Here is a 15772-nt window from a genome sequence, read left to right on the forward strand (position 1 = left end):
TTGACCCACAACACAAGCTAGCATATATTTAAATACAAACTTTGGATTTTTTAGTTCTCTGGGGGGGTTTTGTTGTGATTTTTTTTGTTGTTTTGTTTTTGGTGTTGTGGGGTGGGTTTTTTTTGTTTGGTTTTTTTTAAGACTTTCTTCTCTGCTTCCTCCTAGGTTATTTTGCAGAACTACACTCATGGTAGTCTAGCAGTATTTTACAGAAAATCCAAATCCATCTACCTGTCTACAGATACCAGACCAAAACCTGCATTTGTCTGCAAGGAGAAGAGTTATACAAGGCTATTTGAGTTCCCACATTTTCACTGCTTCGCAGGCCCTTCATAACCTTTGTTCTATATTCTTTGAGAAGCATGGATAAGTGATCCATATCCTCTTGTAAGTTGTCTTGTAATATTAATGTTTATCACATGCATTCATGCCCTCTTTTCCAGACAGAAATCTCTTGGGAATTTTTTATCACTATTTAATAATAATTTTCAGTTGTTCTAATTTCTTCCTAATTTGTTCAATTGATTCAATAAAATATTATACCCTCTAAAGGAACACAGAATTCTAAACACAACAACAAAAAATAATTTCCTTATAATACTAGTTAAGAACAATAAATCCATGAATCTTGAGAAACATAAATCAGTTATCCAAAATATGTATTTTCAAAATTATGAATGTATCTCGTCTAGAATATTACTGAAAACTGACTATTGGTCAGGGAACACTTTACATACTTATTTTTGTTCTGTTTCAAAGTAACATTCTGGATGATGAAGCTCCTACTAGCAATTCAGGCAAATATGTTACCTGAGAACACCTCCTTCCACCTTGCCCACATTCCTTTGCTTTTTTGAAGTCTAATTAAAGAATATTTGTTTATGGCCAAAAAATGGTCTCAGATTCCTGCTAACAGACCTGGCTTCAAAACATCACGTAACACAAGATTTTTGTTTTCTTCCTTTTAAACCTGATCTTTGCCAGGTATTTAAGCCTTATGGAAGTTGTCATAAATGCCAAGTTCTATTTCTGTGATAATCAGCTTTCAGAAAAAAAATTAAATACACAGCTCATTGATCTTATAAATGCTTAAGAATATACTTGTAAACAACTTTTTAATGTTAAAAAGAAAATCTTCCCTTTGCATGAGTAACTATGTAACACTCTAGAGAATTAATTTAAAAACTTCAAAGGAACCAAAAGTACAGTTAACATAGCCAAAGGAACCCATAACTCTTGGATACCTTTGGGAAAAAAATATACACCTCACTGAATCAAAGGCAAAATCCAAGACAATAAAAACTTTAAAAAGCAAGCATCTGACAATCACCTGTAGAAAGCCTGGGAGAATGCTCTTAAATCATAAATGTTTCTCAAAACAAAATTGTTTCAGTATGGTTCATTTAATTGCATGCAGAACATAAATAAATCAAATACTTTATCCAAGTTTATACATCAGACAAACCTGGCCCAAAGGCCAAAGAATCTGACATATGTATTTCTTCTCAGAAGAAATCAGAACTTGGATACCTCAGATCAAAGTATATACAGCTGGCATGCTGCTAGCTATGTGTGTAGCATAGCAATTACTGTAATTAACTGACATGGCAGTAAGCTCTTGTGCAAACTGCAGATTCACCCCAGCCCAACGTTAGACACTGATAGTGAACTGTTTTCATAGTTGCATCAGTGTATGTTCTTAGTGGGGACAGCAAAACAATTAACAGGTGTAAATTGGGACATCTCATCACAGCTTTTGCAAAGAAGATTTCTCCTGAAGTTGCCCCCCTGACTAAAGTCCCGCACAGTGAGTACAAATGTCACTTCCAACTTCTTCTGCAGAAAGCTGGGAGGAACCATGACAGCACCTGACAATTACACATAGAAAAATGAAGGTTTAACATTTAGATTTAACACTTAGCCCTGCCAGATCTAAGAGTGACAAAATACACTCTTGCTGATAAACAAACAGTTTTAACTTCTGGTATGCAATAGAATATAAATAGAACTGCAGCTGGTAATGAAAACAAGTGGCTCTAGCCACTAACTACTAGACAATGCATATAAGCCCAATAAATCCAGTGATACTGGTTTGATACTCAGTTGCAAAACTTCAGTCTCACCAGCACTTAGGACCATCTGTAAGAGAATACCAGATCATTTAATGGATTCTGATCAATGAAGTTACTATCACAGTCAGCACTTGTCTAGACCAGTTAGTTCTGATTTCTCATTACATTTTCCAGGAATTAATGTTCGTGGGATGTCAAGATTATCACTGACAATTAAGGAGGCTAACAGATAAAACAGACCACATAGCTCAACCTCAGATACATCCTGGCATCAACAGTCTCTCTCTCACATAAATCAACATTCAGTCTGAACTCACTGCGGATTTACATACTTTCAAGTACCAATATGGCCAAAGTAAAAATCTGGAAATATAAAAATAACTATTTCTCTGGAGGAAGCGCAGGAGGGAGATAATGATGCATCAGAGAGCGAAGGAGCAAGTGCACTAGATAAATCAGATTACGAATACAGAGGCCTATACAAACCAGATTAAGTTTCAATTACTGTACAGCTTAGGTCACAACCCACAGAAAGTGTGTCACTTTCTAGTAAACTTTACTAATGAGACAGCAAGACAAGAGAGATAGCAATGAGAGGCTCCTACAGTGCCAAAACCTTATGAAGGAAGCAGCCATACTTTCTTATCTGAGAAATGCCCTTCTACTGCTATCTACACCACCCAAACCTCTCAGCACCAAAAGCTACTTGCTCAGTGTAAGCCAACAGCTCCTACTCACTGTGCCTGCTCACTTTATTTTTGCAGACAGAGCCATCTGACACTGTTTTCTTCAGTGTCACCAGCACAAGTACTAATGTACGTACAGGTTAGCAGACAATCTGTACGGTTAGTAAGTAGACCAGTTAAATTACTCACAACAGTATGTTCAACTATCATGATGTAAGTTTGTTCAACTTAAGATATAACAGGAAGAACAGAATGAAGAATAAAAGAGGTGCACATTTTCGGACCACTGCAGATTAAGGAAAAAAAAAAGGGGGGGGGAACATTTTAAATGCCATGGTTTGAGTTACTGTAATGAGACCATCATAAAATACTTAACATTTGGGATGTAGACCATATCTGCAGTGTCTGTTCCATGCCCAGTAAGCAAATACAGCTTAAACATTCCCAAGGTTGATCGTTAGTCTTACAACCCATAATGAAAGTGTCAAGAGACACACTTTGAGAATGCAAAACAATGCTACTGCTGAAAACATGAGACAGGAGCTTAGAAGACATGAGTTCTGTTACTAGCTACAGGACTGAATAGCATTGGACAAGTCACTTTATGGTACTAAGAGTTTCCATTTGTACAGTATTATCATCTTATTTGTTTTCTTTGTGAAAAGGTATTTTGAGAACTAGTGACAGAATGTATTCAACACGAGTCAGAGAGTATCATCACATTGTTACAAGTGCATCTCAGCTGAAAACCTAGTAAACAACCTCATAAAAAAAAAAGTTTCCACAAAACATTTGCCTGTTAATAAAAACCAAAGAATCTCACCAACAAAAGAGTTAAGCTTGCTATATCCTTCCAGATCATGGCATTAAGGGACTCTCAAAATACCTCAAGAGTTGCAAATACAGAAGGTACACACACCCACACAACATTTTATTTACTTTTTGAATGAGGATCCAAAATATTCAGAAAACACGCATTCATGTTTTGCTTTTTGGATACTGTACACGCCACAGGAAGACCTATCAGATGTAGCGCAGAGTTTTATAACTTCTTTTGGGGAAAAGACTGAGGTGTAGCAAACAGAAACAGTATTCTCAGTTTAACCGCTAAGCCTACTCCTAGAAGCAACAACACTAGCTGAACTTTAACAACCTCATCCATCTCAGCCCCTAGATTCAAATACTAACACTTTCACTTACCTATCCCTAAAGGCAAGATAATAAAATTTCAGTGAGGTGCAGTGTTTAGACAGACACAGTTTGCATAGCTCTGTGTTAAAATAATTTTATAATGATATCAAGGTACTCGCACACTTCTTTCGATTGCACAAAAGAGAATAGATTCAAATCCAAAGAGAGAATAAAGATGTATTGCAGGTCTCCCCACAAAGATCCTCAAATGCAATCACTATTCTGTACTATTACACCTAAACTACTAAAAGAGGACACAGCGCATATGACCATTTCCAGCATCTACTGCCAGCTTCGGAGGGAAAATAATTTTGAGGTGTCCCAATTTTGAAAGATCAGAATTGAACTGGATACAAATTCTGAGTAGGCTTGAAATTCTGTATTTGCAAAATGTTTAAGTATAAACATTTATACTTTATTTCAAAGAAGCATGACTAAGAAAGACTGATTTACCTTAAACTTGTATGTGTCTCTTGCTTGTCTTATATTAGACAAATACTTGCCATGAACTCTACCGTGCAGAATCTGCCATTGCCACGCCTGCAAACCAAAGAGTAAAAATATGCTCAATTATTTTTTTTTTTTTGTAATAGGCACATGGTCAAATCCTTTGCAGAAGTAAATGGATACAAGTCTCAAATTACACTCATTTATATCTGCAAAGAATTGGAGTCAATGCTGTATTTTAAGGAATGAATATTGATTCAAATCACTTTCAACAGCAAATAATTTTTATTAACACTTCAAGAGATTTAATATTGGGTGTGTAGAGCTGAAGCTTTAAAAAAATATTTCTTACTATTTCTTTTTCTTCATCAGAGGCAAACACTGGCGTTGCTGTGGAAACGTGAACTTAGGAATGTCCTGACTTTTGTTCAAAAGCCCAAATGACATAAAAATCTAACCATTTTACTGCAAAGCAGCCTTCCTAAGCTTCTCCTCAAGCTCTCTCATTTCTCATCATTTGCATTTGTTTCTCATTTGTCATCATTTGCAGCACCATTTGTATATACTTTGGTTTCTTTTCTGCAATATTTACTCCCCTCTTCAATATTTTTATATAGTACCTGAAGCATACAAACCACTGTAAATAATACAGAAAAAAAAAAATTTCTGCATTAATTTACAACCTAATACCTACTGAAGACAGACCAATGCATAAACACATGCAGCACCTTGAATCATTATTTTTGTCTGAATACCATTCACAAATGTAACATCACACTTAAGACGAACTTTTCTCTCTGAAGAAGCCTAACTTTCATTCTTAGTTATGAACATCTAAAGATGACTAAGAGAATGTCTTTCCTACCAATATCTGCAACCTTTTACTCCACAAACTACCCTCATGGCCCACTTTGTGACCCTGAAACACCCTCTCCAGGCTGCTCGCCTGTGATGTTTAATGCTCACTGACTCTTGTGCCAGCATAGCTTCACTTGCTCCTCCTGCTTCCCAAGGCCTCAGAAATCCTCCGTGCTGTACAAGGCTGGATATGTTGCCCAATCTTAGACTTTAGCTAGGTGGGGGGAGAAGGGCGAGAAGGATCAAGAGTGTCAACGCACTTAGCCAAGAACTAGAGAGACTCAGTACTTGCTTGTAGTTTTATGCACGTATTTTCAGACGTTCTTCACTTACACACTTCTCCATCAATTCTTTCCATTCACTTTTCCTGGAAGGCACAGGATGACATCAGCTGGTTTCCACTGCTAGCAGGAGGAGACTCCAGAAACTTTATGACAAAAACAAGTGCTATAAATACTGTTTTGGCTGTACAAGGACTCAAAATAGACACAAAATCCTCTTATATATCTTGCTGGATTATCAGGGTTTCTATACCTCATATCTAGATTCTGGAGGTACCTTACCACTTCCTGAATCAAGCCCTCACATGTAACAGTCTACGTGGCACATTATCTTCTCTCTGTCCTCGCATCAGGGAGGATCATCACCAGTTTCTTCCTAAACGAACAGCACGCATCTCTGTACAGCAGCTTCAAACACAGCATGTATCAAATACTGCATTCATAAAGAAATATGTTATGACAACATTTAGTACCTCGCTGTCTAGAACCAAATGATACATGCCACAGCAGGTAACACATGCAAACAATTCTTACTTCATTTTGGGGGGTTATATTACTAGAGAAGACTGGATATAAGCTCTCCATGAAGACTAGATAGAAGTGGGGCAGAAATACAAAGGAATAGATCAAGATATTCTTACTGTAGATCCAGTTTAAGCCAATGCTCTTGCCAAAAGAATAGAGCACAACTCTTTCCTCACCAAGCTATCCATCCCCACCTCTGTACAACAAGCCTGAGAAAGAAAATGATCCAGGTGTGATCCAGCCTACCAACAAGAGGAAAATAATAGTTTTAACCTGGACATGTTTCCCAATTCAATTCACTGCACAAAGACAAAGATGCTCTTGGCAGCACAAAGGAAAGGGGAAATGCATGAAAGATGGAACAAGCCTCTTTCACAGCAATACTGGGACATGCTCATTCAAATTACTCATGGAACTACATAATCAGACTTAGGTACAGAATTTCACATAATTAATTCTCTACTGATTAATCCTTTTTAAAAGCCTCAAGTGATAAATAAGGCTTTCACTACTTCTGTTAAGAAAACACTATACTTGTGAGAAGTGTATGCATGTTTTTCCATATAATCGCCTTTACTGCCCCAATTCTTTGTCAGTGGACTGCCTCCAGTATTTAAAGACATGTCACTCCCTATCCTTGATTAAACTACATGATTCAGCTTTTTAAAAATCACAAGTAAATTTTTTTCAACTTTCACTTTTCACTTACTCTTCCTGGAGTTTAATACCTTTAATAGCTTTTCAACAGCAGTTATAAGTTTAACTAACTTCAGGTGAACACTGAACTTAATTCCGAATTCCTGTACTCTTCCCACATGTCCACCCTTAACCCAACTCTATTATTCAATTGCATGGCTATGACATAAAAAAAAAGAATTCTTTTCATAAAGAATAAAAGCAGTAAGCAGTAAGGTAAGAAGAAAATAAAAAGTTAACCCTTCCTGTAGAATTTCACGACCTTCAAAAGGATGTCAGACTAAAGTTAATTTCTCACTTGCCTCCAACCTTGATGAAACAGCTTAGCTTAGCTCTGAACAATGTCACTTCCTTACATATTGCCCTTAGGAAGATTCTTACAAAATGGAAGATTTAAAACCCCTAGCCTGGCTTTATCTCTTATCTACACAGTGCACTTGGTGAACACAGATTTCTTCAGTGTTCTACCCATTTACCATGACATCTTTCAAAGAATGGACAAACAATATTTTTTGAACATGCAATAGTGTACTTCCAAGAGGTCTTGGAAACTGCCTAATCATATTCCTGCTACAAGACTACAAGCAAAAATTAAGTATGCTACCAGAAAACACTTCAGAGGAATTGTACAAGCCCAATCACTGGCATCTAGCAGTACCAGGATTTGCTTTTAATTGGTATTGTAAATGCAGAAACAGTTTAGATCATGTTTTTGCCACTTTGCTCTGGCTAGTATAAACAAAAGGATGTCAACTGGCGAGTCAGGAAGCAGAAAAGTGGGAAGAAAGAAAGGCAGAAGGCTTTAAGAGGATGTGAGAATTGGGAAACGTACAGGCCACAAGTAGCTTAACGTCCCAGAAGCTGCATATTCACAATGAATTCCATAGGTTTTCCAGATGAAGAAGATGGAACAACTACTGTGGTGTGTCCTCGTTAAACAAAGAATGATGAGAAAACAGCCACACAACAAAGTTGCTTGAGTTCAAGCAGTTCAAGAATGAGATGACCCTCTGTCACACATCAATCACAGTTCCCTGCCTGCAGATACAGTGCAACTTGGACATTGCCAGGCAGCTGAGATCCCTCAATTTGCCTCCAAAATTTGCTTCTTCCAAGTTCAAGATACCCATAGCTTTCTCAAGAGGAAAGACACTGAAGACGCTGCAGTTGTAGGAAAGAAAAATAATTCAGGCTGAGTTTATGGAACATGGTCCTCAAGAATGATTTTAGCAAGATGCTACCTTCTGTTTCACAAGTGAAAATGTTTTCCTCGCTTAAATTCCAGAAACAAAAGGCCGGATGCCTACTTGCACAGATATTCAAAAGGCAGCAGAATTTCTAAGTGGACAGCATCCCCTAAAAGACAGAAAAAGTACCATCTAACCTATTTCCCCTCTTTCTCCCCCTCAAAAAATTTATTGCCAAAGTTAATGGTGGATCCAGTTGCTGCCACTGTTTTGAGCACCCTTCTGCTACTCAAAGAACATCATATCAACAGTATACTATAGTGTCAGCAGCTAACAGACTTGTTGCACTGTTTGTTCACCTGATCTACTAAAGAAAAGCAAATAGTCATCCTGATGTTTGCAGGGCCTTAATACAAAGTTTATGCAAACGCACAGCCAGGGAAGTTGTAGTTAAAAGTTTCCAGCTCTTCCTAACAAGGTATTTCCTACAACCCCATTCCTCAGCACCAACTCCTTATGCCAAACTAGGCTGGCCAGGGTCTAGTTCCTCATTAATCCCCCTTGCCCATAACAAGCAAAGACAGCACTCAGTTCTTCCAGGACAGGATCTAGCTTTCATTAATCTTCATGGCAGACAGTGACAACAGACCTTATATGGGAAGATACAGGCCCTGGTTAATCACTCCCCAAAGCAGGCAGGGACATTAAAATCCTCATCCCAGAAGACAGCAGCTCTTTTGGAGGTTAAAACTGTATCTTTCTGATGCCACTGCCACCCACTACATACTCTCCCTGCAAGACAACTGCCTTCCCTCCTCCACTCCCGGTCCCTAGACTCCCAACTTGGATGAACTGAATTTTACAAAAAAAGAAAACATCCACAAACAGATCACCTTTCACTTGGAACGCCAGTCCTCCCCAGAGACGCAGACAGACATACAGACGGACCTAACAACAGAGACTGACTGTAAGACCCGGCTCTCAATTCTGCTCAGCAAATGCCGAAGGCACACAAGGCCAGCCACACTGCCTAGTTAGCTAGTGTGCTGCTGCTGTACAAATATAGAAAGCAGAAAGTGGAACAACCGTTTCAGCAGAAGGGATTCTGCTCAGCTCTCTGAGAGGGAGGAGCAGAGAGCTGAACCAGCCAAACTGCTTTACCCATACATGGTCTCTGAAAGAGACCATTGCTAAGACAAGTTCCTTTACACATGCACATCCTCATTCACTGTCACACTGCACAGGGGAAGAAAAGAATTAGAGTGTACAAACTTAAAAGGAGTTACTGTTTTGAAATTGGTTCCAAGTTAATTTTGCTTGAGCCCACCTTAATAATGCAGAAATGTCCAACACTCTTCATCCAACAGAATCTGGGCAGCAACTCACACACAAGACAAAAATCTCCCTTCCAGGGAATCCCCACATACACCAGCATTTCAAGAACTACTGAACTGGTCAGGTCTTCCTTGTTACTTTTGGACGCACACATCCACATACTAAGCTCTTGGTTTGACCTTCCCATCCCCCCACAAATTGAATTATAGCCATCTTTTTAAACCCTCTCCCTTTTAAAAAATATTTCCCTAAACTAGTGTCCTAGTTTCAGCTGGGATAGAGTTAATTGTCTTCCTAGTAGCTGGTATAGTGTTATGTTTTGGGTTCAGTATGAGAAGAATGTTGATAACACACTGATGTTTTCAGTTGTTGCTAAGTAATTTTTAGTCGAAAGTCAACGGTTTTTCAGCTTCTCATGCCCAGCCAGCAAGAAGGCTGGAGGGGAACAAGAAGCTGGGAGGGGACACAGCCAGGACAGCCGAACCAACTGGCCAAACGGGTATTCCATACCATGTGACATCATGTCTAGTAAATAAACTGGGGGGACTGAGGCTGGGGGGAATCGCCACTTGGGAACTAACTGGGCATTGGTTGGCGACTGGTGAGCAATTATATTGTGCATCACTTGTTTTGTATATTCCAATCCTTTTAAAATTATTATTATTCTATTGTTATTATTATCATTATTAGTTTCTTCCTTTCTGTTCTATTAAACTGTTCTTATCTCAATCCATGAGTTTTACTCCCCCCCCCAATTCTCTCCCCCATCCCACTGGGTGGTGGGGGAGTGAGTCAGCAGCTGCGTGGTGCTTAGCTGCTGGCTAGGGTTAAACCACGACAACCAGTAAGCATGACCTTTCCCATTGGTTGACACCAACTACTATGGTGACCTGCCATATCTCGTCTGCTTTCCCAGTAGTCCTTTTTGCCAGTGTTTAAACAAAACCCAAATATTTTTCTATGCATTCTTCTTGAAAACAGAAGAAATCCACTTCTATGCAGCATCCCCTCCTCTTCCTTCACCCCGCCCCCCTCTTCATGTTCTGGCAAAGAAAGAGCACAAAATTAGTGTAACTAAAACCACAAGTCCCTAGGTATTAAAAAAAAAAAAAAAAAAAAAAAGTGGCATAGTCCCTGATTTTTTTAGTACACAGATATGACAGTCTGCAAACTCAAAAGCAGTTTCATTTACATACAAAAGCATAATTTTTTGTAAGAGATATTTATTACCCTGTGCTGCTGCCTACTTCTTATACTTAGCGTATCCCACATTTATGTGGTGATACAAAACTATCTTACAGAAGTTACCAGAAAAGTTCTCTCGTACAATTAAGTGGAAGTTGCAACTATCACCTATATCAGAAATGTACTAACCAACTCAGAACTCTGAGAAGTGCACTAGTCAGATAGTTCTGTAATGTGACTTGCAAGTAGATATAAAAGTGCTGGTATTTAGACAAACAATGTCAATATTTTTCAAATTTCTCATGACTGAGATAATGGTTTAGGCTCCCTGCAAATTCAGGAAGACACTAGCATACTCAGAATTAGCTGTATGCCTAAGCATATCCTGAATTATTTTCCTCACAAAAAAGGACCATGAATATGTGTCCTAGTCCTGCTCCCCTGAAAGCAGTTATGAAATGCCTATTAAACTTAGTCTTGAATTAAATGAAAAATACTATAAACCCCAAAGAAATTCTAGAGCAATTTCTGCATCGATTCTGATGTGTCATAGCAGCTTCCACACTGTGGAATAGAGACAGTACCACCTACAGCCAGTCTCTGTTAGTGATCAAATTCTGGCACTGAATGCACAATCCAAAATGTAATATGGGTGGCTTTACTCCATAAATATCAGAATATTCTCACTTTTCTTTTCCTAAGTCACCAAGCATATAACCACAGATTTCTGAGCAATCAAAACTGCTTCAGAGAAGTAAATATACAACCCTTTTTCTCCCCAAAGATTTTGCATATTGATAATTTTCAATGGCAACATCACTTCTAATGTCATTTACGACTGTGCAAGGAACCTTTACTGTTTCACTCAAATTGTGCTAGACATTGTACAGTCATAACACAATGATGGGCAAGACAAAAAGAACCAGAAGAAATACAATTCTTCACTAAGTTGACCTGTCACCAAGATGTATGTTTTTTTAAATTATAAGTTAAAATGGAAAATGGGAATTTTTGGAAGGCAAATAACAAGGAGGCACAGGTGAGCTGGCAAAAAGATTTTGAGATGGTGCTCTGCTTAGGAATCTAAGACTATAAATGAGAGAAGAATTACTTTTACACTGTGATGTGCCTACAGGAAATGCAAGAGCTAGATGTGACATTCAAAATATATTCTCTCTTCCTGAGAGACCAATATTTCATTGCCTTCTGAAGGATCATTTATCAAAGCTGTATCTTGTAAGACTTTGCAGAGATATTAAGATGCCTGGTGTCCATCCTGCAAATCTCTACATATAGTAAATTAAGAAAAATGCTGTCATTTTTGCCTGTAGACTTGGACATTGTCTGCTAAATACTTCATTCAAATTACAGACTTCATATATAACCAAATCCTCTGCTTTGGAAAAAAAAAAAAAAAGACATGAACATTCCCTTTCCAACAGATGCTGAAGGATTTGTGGATAGCGTGCATATGTTGGAATATCTTTTGAACTGCATAGTTTAGGGCAAAAATAGCACAGAATATTAATGGATTCAGTGAAAATCTAAATTCTAAATGATAAGATGTGTGAAGAGCAATAGTTTTACTTTGACATGTGAAATACTGAAATCTAGTGGATAAAAACTATATTATTTTTGTGAAAGGTGCAGTATGAAAACAGCCTGCAGATAAAAATGAAAGCTACCAGAAAGAGCAATTTTGATGGAGGTGAAAAGCAGCCAATGTCTTGAAAAACTCTAATTAATTTCAAGTGAAAACAATATAAGACATCACAGAACTTCACCCGAGTTCTTATAAGAATCGGGAGAGAATTCAGTTGAGAGAACACACAGCATGCAACCATAAAAAAAAATTTGTCTGCAAAGGAAAGCCTGCCAGATATCATATCAGCATGACAATGGATACTCGAGGAACACTCATCCTGTTATCCACATGCTCATTCAAGATCTCCTTGAGGTGTGCTGCTGAAAAGGACAAAGAACCCAAAGTGCCTGCTCATTTGCATGAATTTCAGCCATACCTAAGCCAGTTATTCCAAGTTATATTTACAAGTAATTTAGTTAAACCAATGTAAAAATCCCAGAGAGATATAATTTAAAGACCAGTTTATATAATCTTAGTCTACCTGGAACTTTACCACTGCAAGCCAAACCATTAGATCAGTTATAAATCTAATCTAAAATCAGTACAGACTCATTACCAAAACTTGCACTTTGTCAGTTTGCAGCTAGTACTCTGCGTCTAACAGAGCAGCTAGTAAACCAGCATATCTTTTCTAAAAACAAAACAAAAAAACAGACCATGATATATTAAGTCAGAACACTGAAGACAGAAGGATAATATGCATACACAGGACAGGGAAGACAGCTTATGGACAATGATTCCACTTCTGGCATAAAGCTTCCATACACATATACCTGTGCCACAAACTGTATCACCTAAACTGAAATTTTTCGCTAAGAGTTGAAAACTACTGAAGACTTTTGTTCAGCTATCTACTTGCTCACTATTCATCCTAAATTCAGTTAGCAACAATGCCTTTTCTTTCAAAATGCACAGACCTAAGATGGCTGGAAGTTTTATGCTACTCAAGATGTCAGAAAGATGACTTCCTTTACCTGGGATGATGACTGTGCCATACTATACTGCTGTCAAACAAATAAGCCTGCTCTGTCTATCACAATTCAAACTTGTGAGCTATTCATCCTTACAGCAAAGCATGTGCAGGCTAATATGCACTGAAGCTTTAAGGCATTAAATTTTCTCCCTTGCTCTGTCCAAATTTCCCGCTTTGACCTAGTATATATTTTAGCTTTACATGCTTGAATCTTGCATCAGGTGCAAACAAGATGATGTTCAGTTGACATTGGGGAAATCTCCTCTTGAAAATGTGAATACTAAAGTGCTCTCTTTTCACTGTTATGCCCCAAACACAAAGTGTCTTGGCAGGACAATCTAAAACAGGCGTAGACAGCATCAGCAGAAAAGGTGCTATCTTGCATTTTTTTCATATAACACAGGCATCTCTAATGACAGGAAGAAGGGCATTAAAACTACTGGTCACTTTTTTTCCAATCAAGATAATCTCTCTTGCCTCAAGAAATCTTGTAACAGGATCTCAACTCAAGATACTGTGTTGTGACACACATTAGAGGGCCTAGATAACTTTTCTCAATTTACAACTCCCATTTTAATAAACCCTCAAGTATTTTACTCTGCTTTGATTTATATTGTTTTTTTCCCCTGCCCAATAACCGATCAATGGATAAAAATGATACTTTCTTGCCTGAAGGCAGTTACCAACACAGTGAATAACTCTGCACATAGCCTTGGGGAATGGTAAACTAAAGGACAAGAAGCAATACTGAACATGCCTAGATTGAAATAAAACATTTACGACACGGCAAGAATGATAAATAAGAATGCAGAAATATAAACCTCAGCCTGCTGGACTATTGCTGCTGTTTCAGTAGCAAAACTCACATTATGACTTGGAAAACTGGACTGCTTCACAGACATATCGCTGAACAACAGTCCCTATTTCAACAGCCAGAACAGTGGGTTCTTCTTACATACCACAGTTAGAGACAGAAAATCTCAAAACCAAGGAGAATCTGTATCACTTCCCACCTAGCCTAAAAAAGGCACTGAAGAAAAAATTAGAGCAGGCCCTCTGAAGAGAGTTGCAGCAGAAGACCCAGAAGGCAAACAGATGAAATCAAGAAACATAGTAACTGATAATAACCGTATTTCAGAAAAAGATGCAAGAAATAGTTAAGGAACAACCTGCTCATAACAAAGTTTCTTACCAAGTTCACTTAGAGACTGGATTACAGGGGTTTTTTTACTGTTTACTTAACTCAATGCGAGTCTAAATATTTAAGAACCACATAAACATCTATCTTTTATGAAGTTCAACTAATTTAGCATAATTTTTTTTCAGTAATTTCAAAAGAAAAGTTACACAATGATATAAATATTTCTCTTATGTCGAAGTGCCATAATTTGTTTCATCTAATGATTCTTCAATTGATGTAAAGGTTACTTGCAAGGGATCTTGCAAATTATGGATTTATTATTGACGAGATGTAAAATTATTGCATATGTATGACGTAGCCACCTTTATTGCCTTTCCCTTTAGAGGAGTAGTGCCAGGCAGTGCATCTTCAGAATCCCTAGCAGAAGAAAAAGTTAGAGACACCTTCCCCTCCACCATGTAATGATAATCTTACAAGTGCATCTAGTTTTGAAGGACTAGCAAAAAGGTGGATACAGTAATAAGTACACAGTACTATTGTGAAGTTCTTTATCTCCCATTGTGAAAGACAGGTAAGTCCTTCTCATTATTGTAAGCTATATACTTTCAAAACAAAACTACATAACACATAAATCTTCGTGTTTAGTGTTCATGATTTTACAACAGTCACTTTTCAATTGTCTACTTTTCCACAGACACTGTGCTCCTGCTTTCTTTTGCCTGTAAACACAATTTCCTAAACCCGCATCTATTATTTTGTTTCACACACAAAAAAGAAGCAGATATGTAAGGGCAAGCATGTAACTAAGGAGGTAGGATCTGGGACTGATTTTTCTATAATATTAACATTAGAAACTTTGACAGGGAAAGGAAAAAGAGAGCCATCCAAGAGTGATCATTCAGAAAGGGTGAACACACTCCACAAAAGAGCATGTACTTTCCCAGAATAAATACCAGCAATAATTTTGAAAGCGAGCATAGGCTGAAAGAGAACAGTAAGCACCTTTAAAAAAAATAAAAAATCCTTTACATTGTCATATTTTAAAATCCCTATTTAGGGATTTTACTCGTGTCTACATCCGTACCCATGTCCCAGAGCAGATATAAGAATTGTGCTCCTGCCCTGGGGACTCTTCATCAGGAGGAATGCAACTGCACATATTAAGTTGCAGGATGCAAACTGCACCCACCTTAACATTTCCTATCAGTGTAAAGGCGTAAGTAGTATTTTTAAACATCTACCATAGCAGTAGTATTTCCAACAAGGCTGCCTCTTAAAGACTCAGGTCCAGACACAACTCTAGGAGGCACAGTATCTCACATTATGGAGAGCTCCCAAGAACATAGCTGAGGGGAAGAAAAAAAATGTGATAGGTTTATTATGGATATGCAATGCCAAGTCAGTGCAGTAAAATCTATCTGATGAACTAATCTACAGAAAAGCAACAAAGAAGACAGCAAAAGGCACCAGGAGATAATTTAGCAATTACTGTGATCACTAGTACACAGAGTAAGACTGGAAGGACAGACAGACAGACACACAAACGAAAA

At 37.9% G+C, this 15772-nt stretch overlaps 1 protein-coding gene across 6 annotated transcripts in view; it reads right to left on the reverse strand.

The window, feature by feature from the left end:
* Positions 1–15772, reverse strand: part of CELF1 (CUGBP Elav-like family member 1) — a 72877-nt gene that overhangs the window by 55916 nt on the left and 1189 nt on the right. For 2 of the 6 annotated variants that reach the window (XM_075030886.1, XM_075030885.1), the window contains exon 2: positions 4403–4489. The exons of the other annotated variants lie outside the window; for them this stretch is intronic. The gene's annotated coding sequence lies outside the window, so the exon portion shown is untranslated. The remainder of the gene's footprint in view (positions 1–4402; positions 4490–15772) is intronic. 6 annotated transcript variants of the gene reach the window in all.

The sequence above is a fragment of the Buteo buteo genome, chromosome 6 (assembly GCF_964188355.1).
Source record: "Buteo buteo chromosome 6, bButBut1.hap1.1, whole genome shotgun sequence".
Lineage (NCBI taxonomy): Eukaryota > Metazoa > Chordata > Aves > Accipitriformes > Accipitridae > Buteo > Buteo buteo.